Source organism: Elephas maximus, chromosome 7 (genome assembly GCF_024166365.1).
Source record: "Elephas maximus indicus isolate mEleMax1 chromosome 7, mEleMax1 primary haplotype, whole genome shotgun sequence".
Lineage (NCBI taxonomy): Eukaryota > Metazoa > Chordata > Mammalia > Proboscidea > Elephantidae > Elephas > Elephas maximus.
The window spans coordinates 7,345,144-7,357,816 of NC_064825.1; positions in this window are offsets into that span (position 1 = coordinate 7,345,144).

Below are 12,673 nucleotides of genomic sequence, written 5' to 3' on the forward strand. Positions count from 1 at the left end.
GATAGTAATAACCAATTCAGACAAAAATTATCAGTAGATGGTAAAATCATTGAGTGAAAGTTTGCTAGGGAACAGGATATTTACACAGTCTCAAAGTCTTCTCAGATTTCTTATTCATTAGCCAGTTGCTGTTGAATTGATTCCAGCACACGGTGACCCTGTGTGCGTCTGAGTAGAACTGTGCTCCACAGGGTTTTCAATGGCTGATTTTTCAGAAATAGATCTCCAGGCCTTTCTTCTGAGGGACTTCTGGGTGAACTTGAACCTTCAACCTTTCAGTTAGCAGCTGAGTGTGTTAACCATCTGCACCACCCAGGGACTCCCCTTATTCATTACAAAGGGATAAAAAAGTTACCTTTACCATGGAGGAATCTGATAGACACCACCTTAATCAATGATCAAAGTTACCGTCACCAGTTATTGGATACAATGGCGTTATGTACCTCCTGATGTGAGGTACTGAGGGCACAGCATTTCTTATGTATCATCCCTTAAAAAAAGAAATATGAATCTAAAGATGAAAAACAATCTGAAAAAAATGCAAGTTGAGAAATATTGTACAAAACAACTGTACTGAACTTTAAAATTGTCAGTGTCATGAAAGACAAAGAAAGGCTAAGGAATTGTTAGAGATTTAAGGGATTAAAAAGACATGCCATTAAAGGCAATGTGTGAATCCTGGATTGGGAAAAAAATGCTACAAAGGAATTTTTTCAGGACAATTGTTGAAATTTGAATACGGATTGTATATTAGTATATATAGCATTATTTCAATTCACATCCTGTATGTGGTGGTGCAGTGGTTAAGTTAATCGAACCCACTGGCCGCTCTGTTGGAGGAAGATGTGGCAGTTTGCTTCCAAAGGATTACAGCCTTAGAAACCCTATGGAGCAGTTCTACTCTTTCCTATAGGGTCACTGTGAGTCAGAATCGACTCGATGGCAGTGGGTTTAGATGATGCTGGAAGCTATGCCACTGGTGTTTTCAAATACCAGCAGAGTCACCTGTAGTAGACAGATTTCAGTGGACCTTCTAGACTAAGACAGACCAGGAAAAAGTTTTGGTGAGCTTTTTTGAAAATTAGCTAAAGAAAACCTTATGTGTCACAGCAGAACATTGTCCAGTTTGCTTGCTTTGGACATGTCATCAGGGAGGATCAATTGCTGGAGGGGGACATCATGTTCAGTGAAGTAGAGGGTCCATGAGGACATGGGACACGCTTGGTAAGATGGATAGGCACAATAGCCATAGCAGTGGACTCAGAATGCTGTTGATTGTGAGAATGATGCTGGACTGGGCAACATTTCATTCTATTCTGCATAAGGTTGCCATGAGTTTACTGAACTGGAGGACAGTAACAAAAACAAATTTTTTCAATGTTAAACTTCTTGAATGTTATAATTGTAGGGTGGTTATATTAGACAGTATCCTCATTATCCTTAGTATCCAATAAGCATAGGAAACCCTGGTAGCATAGTGCTTAAGTGCTACAGCTGCTAACCAAAGGGTCAGCAGTTCAAATCCGCCAGGTGCTCCTTGGAAACTCTATAGGGCAGTTCTACTCTGTCCTATAGGGTCACTATGAGTCGGAATCGACTCGATGGCACTGGGTTTGGTTTGGTTTTATCCAATAAGCAGCATGATGATAAACGGAGAAAAGATTGAAGCTGTCAAGGATTTCATTTTACTTGCATCCACAATCAACACCCATGGAAGCAGCAGTCAAGAAATCAAAAGGCACATTGCATTGGGCAAATCTGCTACAAAGGACCTCTTTAAAGTGTTGAAAAGCAAAGATGTCGCCTTGAAGACTAAGGTGCGACTGACCCGAACCATGGTTTTTTCAGTTGCTTCATGTGAAAACTGAACAATGAAGACCAAAGAATTGACGCCTTTGAATTGTGGTGTTGGTGAAGAATATTGAATATACCATGAACTGCCAAGAGAACAAACAAATCTGCCTTGGAAGAAGTACAACCAGAATGCTCCTTAGAAGCAAGGATGGCGAGACTGTGTCTTACATACTTTGGACATGTTGTCAGGAGGGATCAGTTCCTGGAGAAGGACATCATGCTTGGTAAAGTAGAGGGTCAGCAGAAAAGAGGAAGACCCTCAACGAGGTGGATTGACACAGTGGCTGCAACAATGGACTCAAGCATAACAACGACTGTGAGCGTGGCAAAGGACCAGGCCGTATCTCGTTCTGTGGTACGTAGGGTCGCCATGAGCCGGAACCTGCTCAAGGGCAACTAACAACAACAGCAAGAACATCCTTATTAAGAGATACACACTGAAGTATTTAGGAATAGGAGTTTTTTATACATGCAACTTACTCTTAAAAGGTTTAGCGAAGCTGGGTAGATAAGACAAATGTGACAGCATGTTGACAAATCGGTAAATCTAGATAAACAGTATATGGCAGTTCATTGTATTGCTCTCACAACTTTTCTGTAGTTTTTATTTTTTAAATGAAAATAAAGGTGTATGTGTGGGTATGTATATGTGTTGTTTTTAGCTGCCATATTAAATTTTCTTTCTTTTAGTGCAAGATCTAATTGGCTCTTGGGCCCTACACCTGCTTTCTGTGCTTCTACCCTTCAGTTTTTCCAAGCAATACCTATTCTACTGTGAGTTATGTTGTTTGCAAAAGGGAGGAGGGAAGTGGGAAAAGCTGTAAGGCTGATCAGATTTCTAGATTGACAGAAGTGGACTGTGATGGCTCCCCCAACTAGACCAGAAGGGAACATAGGTCCCCCAGTTCAAAAATAGTTGCCATATACATTTTGCCAGTTAGATCAATGTTTCTTAACCGTTCTGGGAGTGGGCTCCTTTAGAATGCTGATGAAAAGCCACTTACTCTAGACCCAGAGACCCAATAGGGTCTATCTCCTTTTTTAAAGTACGTATTTTGAGAAGGAGTTAAGACTCTTTTCTATCTGGTTATTTTACCAGATAACCAGGCCAATTACCTACTTGCACAATCGGGAAGTAAGACTTGATATGGGGCCTAGAAGAAGGGAAAGGATGGCAGGGAGTACCAAAACGGTTTTGGAAAACCAGAGTTCAGTTTGAGGGCTCCGGTGTCTAGTGGTCAGAGAAAAGGAGACCAGAAATGGGAAAGAGTCAGGGGGGGCTATGCCAAAAATAAACCTGACACGCTTGGAAATGTTGTGGGTGTGTCACTGAAAATTACTGGTAGGTTGTAAATGTACCCCCAAAGAAATACATTTGTATCAATTTAGAATACTGCCTCCTTAGCTTCCTCGATTCAGCCCTATTTTCTTGATCCAAAAGACCCACTTCTCGTACTCTAATTTCAACCATGTATGTGTTTCTGCTTCAAATTAATTGATAACTCTACACATTTTAAAAGTCCCTGTGTGGTGCAAACGGTTAAGCCCTTAGTACTAACTGAAAGGTTGGTGATGCCAACTCCTCTGGGAGCACCTCGGGAGAGGCCTGATGCTCTGCTTTAAGAAAGTTCACAGCCTTGAAAACCCTATGAATCACAGTTCTACTCTGCAATACTTGGGCTCACCATGATTTGGAATCAACTTGAGGGCAACTGGTTTGGTTTTCGGTTTATATACATTTTAGCAATTATTAATATGATCCAGCTCCTCCTTTCCTCTCCTCTTTCTCTCTCTCTCACACAGACACACAGACACACAGGCAGAAAATGAATAAAAGAGACCGATAAGGAGAAGAAAGGAAAGGCTACATACAATCCCCACAGCTTTCATCTCCAGCTCTAGCATCAGTGCGGTGGAGCACTCCATTCACCGGATTCATCTCCAGCTCTAGCATCAGTGCGGTGGAGCACTCCACTCACCGGATTCATCTCCAGCTCTAGCATCAGTGCGGTGGAGCACTCCACTCACCGGATTCATCTCCAGCTCTAGCATCAGTGCGGTGGAGCACTCCACTCACCGGATTCATCTCCAGCTCTAGCATCAGTGCGGTGGAGCACTCCACTCACCGGATTCATCTCCAGCTCTAGCATCAGTGCGGTGGAGCACTCCACTCACCGGATTCATCTCCAGCTCTAGCATCAGTGCGGTGGAGCACTCCACTCACCGGATTCATCTCCAGCTCTAGCATCAGTGCGGTGGAGCACTCCACTCACCGGATTCATCTCCAGCTCTAGCATCAGTGCGGTGGAGCACTCCACTCACCGGATTCATCTCCAGCTCTAGCATCAGTGCGGTGGAGCACTCCATTCACCGGATTCATCTCCAGCTCTAGCATCAGTGCGGTGGAGCACTCCATTCACCGGATTCATCTCCAGCTCTAGCATCAGTGCGGTGGAGCACTCCATTCACCGGATTCATCTCCAGCTCTAGCATCAGTGCGGTGGAGCACTCCATTCACCGGATTCATCTCCAGCTCTAGCATCAGTGCGGTGGAGCACTCCATTCACCGGATTCATCTCCAGCTCTAGCATCAGTGCGGTGGAGCACTCCATTCACCAGATTCCTATTTTCTTGACCTTTCAAACGCAGCATTCCCAGTGATAGCTGGGAGTCCACTATGTGCGCCGCTGAGTTGATAAGAAAACGCTAACACAGCATTTTAAAAGGCAGAAGTGTCCACAAATATAAAGAATTAAGAAAGATGGTGAGAGACCAAGATAATTTTGTCTTAGATATCTGGTGCTGCTAAAACAGAAATATCACAAGTGGATGGCTTTAACAAAGGGTTTAGGAGGCTAGAAGTCTGAGTTCACAGTGCCAGCTCTAAGAAAGGCATCCTCTGTTGGCTCTGGACGAAGGTCCTTGTCTCTTCAGCGTCTGCCTCCTTGGCGATCTTCCTGTACTTGACATCTCTCTTTCCCTCTCTCTGCTTCTCTTACTTGCTTGTTTAATCTCTTTTACGTCTCAAAAGAAATTGCTTTAAAACACACCCTACACTAATCCTTTCTCATTAACATAACAAAGATAACCCATTCCCAAATGGGATTATAACCACAGTCATAGAGGTTGGGATTTATATCTATCTCTAAGATCCCCTTCAAATTTAGGATTCTAAGAAAATGTGTCATCTGGGAGGAGATACAGAAAATTTGAAATTGTTTTCAATGTTTAGAGAGAATCACATATTCTTCATTTAGAGAATATCCATCACAGCTAAAACTAAACTTACAACAGCTAAAACTATGGCGTGGCTACTCATCCTTTAAAAGAGCCAAAGATAGACATATAAATCCATTTTCCCGACTGGAAAGAAATTCCTATGGACTTGACAGGTGCCATCAAGCCTCTGCTTCCTGCTTCATGCAGGAACCTAATCTATTGTGGGATAGTGCTCATTAGTAGAAGAAGCTTCCTCATATTGGCTTCGTGTATACTTCTCTCTAACTTCTGCATGTAGATCTTAGTTCTTCGGTACAAGAGAAACAAACATATATACACCCATTGTCATATTCTTTCTTCAGATTTCCACGCAAAACATTCTTAATTTAACTATGTAACTGACTATGTTTCCAGCCCTCTACCTTTTTTTCTTGTGCTACTCTGGACTCTTGCTGAAAGTGAAGAGTACTTGAAGCACGTACTGATGAAGATCAAAGACTACAGCTTTCAGTATGGGTTATACCTCAACATAAAGAAAACAAAATTCCTCACAACTGGACCAATAAGCAACATCATGATAAATGGAGAAAAGAGTGAAGTTGTCAAGGATTTCATTTTACTTGGATCCAAAATCAATACTCATGGAAGCAGCAGTCAAGAAATGAAACATTGGGCAAATCTGCTGCAAAAGGCCTATTTAAAGTGTTAAAAAGCAAAGATGTCACTTTGAGCACTAAGGTGCGCCTGACCCAAGCCATGATATTTTCAATCACTTCATATGCATGTGTGAAAGCTGGACAATGAATAAAGAAGACCGAAGAAGAATTGATGCCTTCGAATTATGGTGCTGGTGAAGAATACTGGATATACCATGAACTGCCAGAAGAATAAACAAATCTGTCAGCCAGAATGCTCCTTAGAAGCAAGGATAGTGAGACTTCGTCTTGAATACTTTGGACATGTTATCAGGAAGGACCAGTCCCTTGAGAAGGACATCATTCTTGCTAAAGTAAAGGGTCAGTGAAAAAGAGGAAGACCCTCAATGAGATGGATTGACACAATGGCTGCAACACGGCTCAAACATAGCAATGGTTATGAGGATGGCGCAGGACCTGCCAGTGTTTCGTCCTGTTGTACGTGAGGTTGCTATGGCACCTAACAGCAACAACAGCAACAAAACGCTGGACTCTGGTTTGTCAATGTTTCTTTCAAAATATTGTTCCAAAAACTGATTGCAGGATTCCAGATGTAATCTCAGCAGTACAGGATACCAACTACTGACCAGTCCCTCCTTTGATCCAGACAGTTGACTCATACTAACTCAGCCAAAGGTTGTGTTAGTTTTCTTTTTAGCAACCACAACTCACAGTTAAGATTTTTTGTTTTTAAACGCTGTGGCATCAGCTCTGACTCATGGAAGACCAACTAAAACCCCTGGGTTTTTAAAAATAATAAATATTATTGCATTTGGTCACCATCATCATTTTCTTAGGAAATTGATTTTTTAAAAATATAAGTGGTAATTCTGATAATTAGACTGTCATCTTGTTGATTTTTGCTTAGTGGTCCAGGTAATAGAATCATTTTGATTCTCTGCTCTGCCATCTATCATATTACCTAATTTTTAGTTTTCTGAGCTGTGTAAAAATTCCACCAGCATGCCTTCTGTATTTTTAGTGCAGCCGTTATTCTCTGTATCACCACTGCTAGCACAAGTGCAGGGCTCATAGTAGCTTATGCCTGTTGATTGATACACTGGTAAATGGGGCAGAGCCGGGACCAGAGTTCTGACACCTTCCAGTTTGACTTCCAACAATTTCTTAGTCAGCGTTCACTTGATTTGGTTTTTCATATGACTATGAGTAAAAAAAAAAAAATTTTTTTTTTTTTTTTTTTTTTTTAATGAGTTCTGGGAAGATTCTGTAGCCATGCTACTGGGATTAGGTTTAAAAGAGCCTCCTGGACATCCTAATACAAATATTTCAATGTGTAAGATATTCAGCTCTCACTCAGTTACTTTCCATTTAGTTTATTTCTTTCTATTACTGTAGTATTTTACTAACCTCTCCCAACCCCATCAGAAACCCTGGTGGTGTAGTGATTAAGAGCTATGGCTGCTAACCAAAAGGTCGGCAGTTCAAATCCCTTAGGCGCTCCTTGGAAGCCCTATGAGGCAGTTCTACTCTGTCCTGTAGGGTCCCTATGAGTCAGAATTGACCTGACAGCAGTGGGTTTGGTTTTGGTTTTCCCAACCCCATCCCCCTCAACTAAGGCATTTACTTCTTTGAGGGTAAGGATCCTATCTTAGTCATTTTTGAAATTCCTAAACTTTTTGGCAGAATTCAACAAATGAGATTCAGTTTGACATTTATTGCATTTGAGGTAGACACTGGAAGTGTAAATATGAATATGACACAGTCCTTGCCCTTGAGAAATTCCTGGTTTAGAGTGTGAGCTCTAAAATCCGACTGCATAAGTGTGAACCTTGGCTCTACCACTTGCTATCTGGTGACCTGTGGAAAGTTGCTTAACTTCTGTCTGCCTCAGTTTCTCATTATTGTTTATGGCTAATAATAGCATCTACTTCAGAGGATTATTGTGGAGTGGTAGACACATAAACAGATACCTTTAATGTAATGTGTTGAGCGCTAAGATAAGAAGTTTGCCCAAGGAGCACAGAGAGATACTAATCTCAATTTAAAGGTTTTCAGGGGAGACTTCAAAAGATTAAACCTGAGAAGAGGTGTAAAGGCCTAGTAAGAGTGAGCCAGGTGAAGAAAGATTGGATGAACATTCAAAGAAGAAGAAATAGCATGAGCAACAGCCCTGAAGTAGGAAGGTGCCTAATGTGCTCGGGTAAGTACCATCAGTGGTGAATGTCTAGACTCAGTGTTGACAGCGACCACAGATAAAACAGAAAGAAACATGGAGATCAGGTCATGGAGGGCTCCCTCTTCCCCTTCCAGCATGATTGCTGCTCCGAAACCCTTCCACAGACAAATTCTGAAGCTGCACCTGGGTAGGAAGCTGCTGAAGTGATGGACTTCTACAATAGCAGTGGTAGACAGATGTGAAGGATGGGAGGGAGGGAGACAGGGCTTTTGACAGGAGTAAACAGATGCAGTTAGTTGCTGAGAGCTTACCATGTGTCACTCACTCTGCTGGGCACTGAACATACAAAAACCAAAACCAAACCCGTTGCCATCAAATCGATTCTGACTCACAGCGACCCTATAGGACAGAGTAGAACTGCCCAGTAGGGTTTCCAAGGAGTGCCTGGGGGATTTGAACTGGTGACCTTTTGGTTAGCAGCTGAGCTCTTACCCACTGCACCACCAGGGCTCCAACATACAAAGGTGGATAAAACACGGTCCCAGCCCTCGAAGACCATTTAATCTCTTTCATGCAGACATTTAGCCCTTATTTCTCTAATACATAAAGATATCATGTAAGACTGTTAAAGAACTTGCTGAAACTAACATGTGTCTGTGCATTGCAGTGAAATGAGTTGTGCTAGATGTCAAATGTTCCACATTGCCATTCCCGTGCATTCTGTGTGCTTGAGTATCTGGATACATAATTCTAGAGCTTGGCAGAGCAATCTAGGCTGGAGATTTAGAGACTGCCAGACCTGGTAGTTGATGTCATGAATGTGGATGGTATCCCTCAATGGAGTATGAAGAATAAAAGAAGGCAGAATCCTACAGTACCTCTCCAGCCCTCAAGGGAGTGAGCTAATAAAGAGAGGTATCCTCTTCTCCTCAAAGAGAGTCCAGAGAAGTAGAAGGAGAATAGATATAAAGAGAAAAATGTCTTATAAATCTAGGGAAAAGAGAACTTAAAGGAGGGAAATTTCAAGAAGAAGTACTTTCTATCACTGCAAATATGTCAAGCAAGATGAAGGTTTTGTCGTAAAGGGGAAACTGATGATCTTTGCAGAGGTTTTCTGTGAAGTGCTGGGGGTGGAAGCCAAACTGGAGTGAGTGGGAAGTAGCACGGAAAAAGGACAGTAGAATGTTCTTTCAAGAAATTTGTATGTGAAGAGACAAAGATAAAAGGGGATGTAGAGTCTAGTGATGTTTGATGAGGTTTTTTGTTCCTCAACTGGTAGAGAGTTGAGCATTTTTGGAAAGAACCAGAAGAGGGAAAGGTTGAAATAAAATTTATTAGAGGTCATCTGTAGAGGGCAATGGAATCCAGAACACAAGGGAATATTTGGCCAGGAGGTAAAATGCTTCCTTTATTATGAAGCGGAGGAAGGATGCAACGGCAGCTTCGGCTGCAGTTAGGTGGGTAGTTGGCAGTGCTAGAGGTTTACCCTTGGCATATGTTTCTTCTATGAAATAGGAAACAGATTATCTGTGGAGAGTGTGAGGGTGGAGGAGTAGGAGGCTTTAGATGAATAGTGAAGGTGTGAAAACCGCCATGAGAATGGGATAGGAAATTGATTAGTGCATACTGAAAATTTACTGGGCAACAAGAAGGTTTGATTGAGGTGGGGGAGACCGTGATTGCTAGAAATACCAATCCACATGGTCATGGAACTTTTCGCAGCAATGCTTGGTAGCCTGTACACAACTGCAGAGAAGGCCTAGTGTTGGATTGATACAGAGCTGGAGTTTGCTGGGTGGATCCTACAGAGTGTCAAAGGGGCCAGAAAGTTGAGGATTCAGGAAGTCAGTGAAGATAAGAATGGGCTGGGAGACTGGGGGGAAAAGTGGAGGGTGCTAGCGTCTGGAGCATAAATGAGATGAGAATGAGGGGATAAAAGGTCTTGAAATGGAATCATATTCTATTCTGGCATATTTGAGTTAGAGGCTGTTCTAGATGATGATGAGGTCGGGGGATAGCCTCAAGAATGGTTAAAGTGAAGAAGAGAGATCTTTCCCACTTTAGTTCCAATACCTACTGCAGTGCCTGGAATGAAAGAAATCCTTGATAGACATTTGTTCAACAAATGAATAAAAATGCTTTACTTTCTGCTTCCCAGTCTACTACACCGATTTCCCTCTTTCCCACATATTTCATTAGTTAATTAAAATTATGGTAAGTGCTATAAATGAAAAATACTGCATGCTATGAGATCGCTTACAGGGGATCCTGGTCTAGTCAGGGTTAGGGAATGGTTAACAAGTTTCCTTAAAAAAGTGACATTTAAGGTGCGGTCTGAAGAATCAGGAGTTAGCCAAGGGATGAGATGTGAGGAGAGCCTTACCAGAAATTTCTGAACGTATTGAGGTGGGAGGAAGCTGAGAGTGCTCCAGATGGGTGGAATGAGGGAAGAAGAGGGATGGGGCTGGAGAAGAATTTTGGAGCCATGTTATGTGAGGTCCTGTACATCTCCTAAATCATGGAGTAAATTTTGGCCTGTAAAACTTGGGATGGTAAAAGTTGACTTAACTGTTGTTGTTGACTTAAAAGCACTGATAAGAATTATAATATTATTATGGGTGTGTGATTCTACACAGTGGGATTTGAAAGCTGAAAGATTACAATTTGTCTAAAATGTCCCTTCCAGTAGCCTGCTACTTCCTTTCTGCAAAGCCTCAAGTGCAATTATTGCTCTGGATTAAATAAAGCAGAGGCGCTGGCCTTCCAAAAATCACTATTAAAATGTACTTTTGTTACTTGGAGAGAGAATTACCGGGTACTGGGTAGGTCTTCGTCTTTGCTATCCTAAATTTTTCCCATTAACTTTATAATTGGGTTAATTAGATATTTGCATTGTTGAAGGACCCCTGGCGACACAGTGGTTAAGCACTCAGCTGCTACCCAAAAGGTTGGAGGTATGAACCCACCAGCCGCTCAGTGGGAGAAAGATGTAGCAGTCTGCTTCCATAAAGATTAAAAAAAGCTTTGGAAATCCTATGGGGCAATTCTACTCTGTCCTGTAAGGTCTCTATGAGTTGGAATCGACTCGACAACAATGGGTTTTTAGTCACTCTTGAGTCAGCTCTGACTAACTAATGGTGACCTTATGTATAACAGAATGAAGCATTACCCATTTCTGCATCTTCGCATATTTTATAGGAAACAAATAAGCTTCAACTAATGAAATGTGAGGATGGCAAGGTATAGAACAGAGACCTTTGGCAGATGATGGAGAAGAGAGGCTCAGGTAAGTGAGCATCAGAAGGGAGATTTTGAATCTTGGGCTGTCCTGGTGCAGCGATAGGCCTCAGGAGATCTTTGTTTCACAATTTCATCTATTATAAACCTATGTAAAAACATGTTTTAGATTCAGGTTATCCAATTTCGTCAAGGTATAAAATTAGCATGGGCTGGCTGCCTATTCCAAGATCATTCTTGGAGAAACCATAGAGAAAAACCATTATGAAATTAGGAATAATGGGAAAAAGACAGAGAAATCCATGACCAGAAGGAAACCTCTTTTGAAGTGGTGTGTGTGTGTGTGTTTGCAGGGGGGCTACTGTTGGAATTAGAGGCATAGGCTCAGACTACTAGTGAACTGTCTACAAGGACAAAAATCAGGGCAGAACAGAAACCAGAATTGTGGAAAACTGTTAGGAATTGACTGACAACCCTATCCTACTGCCTCCAGCCACTAAACCCAAAAATCAAATCCATTGCCATCGAGTCAATTCCCACGCATAGTCACCCTATAGGACAGAGTAGAACTGCCCTATGGGGTTTTCAAGGCTGTAAATCTTTATGGAAGCAGACTGCTACATATTTCTCCCATGGAGCAGCTGGTGGGTTTGAAGTACCAACCTTTTAGTTAGCAGCCGAGCACTTAATCACTGTGCTACTGGGGCTCCTCTTCAGCCCCTAGGACTAGTGAATTACAATGTAGATTTAGCTCCTCTCCAGTCTTCTCCTTGGAGAGGACGAGGCATAAGGTAGGGCCCCACCTGAAGAGTTGCTTCGTCACCTGAGTGATTAATTATGGTAGTCTGGTGCTTGGAGCTCTCCACCCTAGTGCTTGTCCCTTCTCCTATCCTTGAGCTCATTGGGTGTTGACGCAGACTGTGATCTTGCCTTTGGTCAGCTGATACCATCAGAGGAATATAACTCGTAGGCCAGAGTAATGACCCATCTCAGGAGCACAACTGCTTCAAAAGAAAACAACAACCTGGATTACAGATGCCACCAGAAGCAACTATGTTAGATCAGACAATTAAGAAATATAAAATAAACATAATAAATAATTAATGAAAAAATCAGAAAAAGGAAATACTAGGCATGAAAAATATGTAGTTCTTTAGAACATAACACATGAGATAGACAGTGAAAGAGACATAGCCAAAAAAACCAAATTACTGAGCTGGAAGAGCAGATAAAAGAACTCTTCTAGAATGAAGCAGGAATGAATAAAGAAAAAGAATATATAAAAGTTAAGAGATTAATATAATTGGAAAGCCAACTGTAGATAACAGGAGTGTCAGAAGGAGAAAAAAAATATAAAGGGAGAAAATATTTGAAGAAATATGGAAATAAGATTTCCAGGGTTAAAGAACACCAAAGAAGAGAGAGAAGAGGAATATAACCCTGGCAATATTAGAATGAAATTGAAGTATACCGTAGGCAAAGGTAGAATTCCAAGAGCTTCTAAAGTGATAGAGCAGATTAACTATAAAGG